The sequence below is a fragment of the Electrophorus electricus genome, chromosome 22 (assembly GCF_013358815.1).
Source record: "Electrophorus electricus isolate fEleEle1 chromosome 22, fEleEle1.pri, whole genome shotgun sequence".
In the NCBI taxonomy this organism is placed as follows: Eukaryota; Metazoa; Chordata; class Actinopteri; order Gymnotiformes; family Gymnotidae; genus Electrophorus; species Electrophorus electricus.
The window spans coordinates 13,321,255-13,323,754 of NC_049556.1; the positions used below are offsets into that span (position 1 = coordinate 13,321,255).

The 2,500-nt window shown below is 58.5% G+C and overlaps 1 protein-coding gene across 1 annotated transcript in view; it reads left to right on the forward strand.

Annotated features, from left to right (window-relative positions):
* Positions 1 to 2,500, forward strand: part of LOC113568427 (tetratricopeptide repeat protein 39B) — a 26,595-nt gene that overhangs the window by 13,934 nt on the left and 10,161 nt on the right. The gene's annotated exons all lie outside the window — the stretch shown is intronic.

Below are 2,500 nucleotides of genomic sequence, written 5' to 3' on the forward strand. Positions count from 1 at the left end.
CAGTAACACAGGGGGAGCGTGTGTGTTTTGGTAACACGGTAGCGCGTGTGTCTCGGTAAACACGGGAGCGTGTGTGTCTCGGTAACACAGGGGGAGCGTGTGTGTCTCGGTAACACGGGAGCGTGTGTGTCTCGGTAACACGGGAGCGTGTGTGTCTCGGTAACACAGGGGAGCGTGTGTGTCTCGGTAACACAGGGGGAGCGTGTGTGTCTCAGTAACACAGGGGGAGCGTGTGTGTCTCAGTAACACAGGGGGAGTGTGTGTGTCTCGGTAACACGGGAGCGTGTGTGTCTCGGTAACACGGGGAGCGTGTGTGTCTCAGTAACGGGGAGCGTGTGTGTCTCAGTAACACAGGGGGAGCGTGTGTGTCTCAGTAACACAGGGGGAGCGTGTGTGTCTCAGTAACACAGGGGGAGCGTGTGTGTCTCGGTAACACGGGGGGAGCGTGTGTGTCTCAGTAACACAGGAGCGCGTATGTCTCAGTAACACAGGGGAGCGTGTGTGTCTCAGTAACACAAGGGGAGCGTGTGTGTCTCGGTAACACAGGGGAGCGTGTGTGTCTCGGTAACACAGGGGAGCGTGTGTGTCTCGGTAACACAGGGGGAGCGTGTGTGTCTCGGTAACACAGGGGAGCGTGTGTGTCTCGGTAACACAGGGGAGCGTGTGTGTCTCGGTAACACGGGAGCGTGTGTGTCTCGGTAACACAGGGGGAGCGTGTGTGTCTCGGTAACACAGGGGGAGCGTGTGTGTCTCGGTAACATGGGAGCGTGTGTGTCTCGGTAACACGGGGGGAGCGTGTGTGTCTCAGTAACACAGGGGGAGCGCGTATGTCTCAGTAACACAGGGGGAGCGTGTGTGTCTCAGTAACACAAGGGGAGCGTGTGTGTCTCGGTAACACAGGGGAGCGTGTGTGTCTCGGTAACACAGGGGAGCGTGTGTGTCTCGGTAACACAGGGGAGCGTGTGTGTCTCGGTAACACAGGGGAGCGTGTGTGTCTCGGTAACACAGGGGAGCGTGTGTGTCTCGGTAACACAGGGGGAGCGTGTGTGTCAGTAACACAGGGGGGAGCGTGTGTGTCTCAGTAACACAGGGGGAGCGTGTATGTCTCAGTAACACAGGGGGAGCGTGTGTGTCTCGGTAACACAGGGGGAGCGTGTGTGTCTCAGTAACACAGGGGGAGCGTGTATGTCTCGGTAACACAGGGGAGCGTGTGTGTCTCGGTAACACAGGGGAGCGCGTGTGTCTCGGTAACACAGGGGAGCGTGTGTGTCTCGGTAACACAGGGGGAGCGTGTGTGTCAGTAACACAGGGGGAGCGTGTGTGTCTCAGTAACACAGGGGGAGCGTGTATGTCTCGGTAACACAGGGGAGCGTGTGTGTCTCGGTAACACAGGGGGAGCGTGTGTGTCTCGGTAACACAGGGGGAGCGTGTGTGTCTCGGTAACACAGGGGGAGCGTGTGTGTCTCGGTAAGACAGTAGCGCGTATGTCTCAGTAACACAGGGGGAGCGTGTGTGTCAGTAACACAGGGGGAGCGTGTATGTCTCAGTAACACAGGGGGAGCGTGTGTGTCTCGGTAACACAGGGGGAGCGTGTGTGTCTCGGTAACACAGGGGGAGCGTGTATGTCTCAGTAACACAGGGGGAGCGTGTGTGTCTCGGTAACACAGGGGGAGCGTGTGTGTCTCGGTAACACAGGGGGAGCGTGTGTGTCTCGGTAACACAGGGGGAGCGTGTGTGTCTCAGTAACACAGGGGAGCGTGTGTGTCTCAGTAACACAGGGGGAGCGTGTGTGTCTCAGTAACACAGGGGGAGCGTGTATGTCTCGGTAACACAGGGGAGCGTGTGTGTCTCGGTAACAAAGGGGGAGCGTGTGTGTCTCGGTAACACAGGGGGAGCGTGTGTGTCTCGGTAACACAGGGGAGCGTGTGTGTCTCGGTAACACAGGGGGAGCGTGTGTGTCTCGGTAACACAGGGGGAGCGTGTGTGTCTCGGTAACACTGGGGGAGCGTGTGTGTCTCGGTAAGACAGGGAGCGCGTATGTCTCAGTAACACAGGGGGGAGCGTGTGTGTCCAGTAACACAGGGGGAGCGTGTATGTCTCAGTAACACAGGGGGAGCGTGTGTGTCTCGGTAACACAGGGGAGCGTGTGTGTCTCAGTAACACAGGGGGAGCGTGTGTGTCTCAGTAACACAGGGGGAGCGTGTGTGTCTCGGTAACACAGGGGGAGCGTGTGTGTCTCAGTAACACAGGGGGAGCGTGTGTGTCTCGGTAACACAGGGGGAGCGTGTGTGTCTCGGTAACACAGGGGGAGCGTGTGTGTCTCAGTAACACAGGGGAGCGTGTGTGTCTCGGTAACACAGGGGAGCGTGTGTGTCTCGGTAACACAGGGGGAGCGTGTGTGTCTCGGTAACACAGGGGAGCGTGTGTGTCTCGGTAACACAGGGGAGCGTGTGTGTCTCGGTAACACAGGGGGAGCGTGTGTGTCTCGGTAACACAGGGG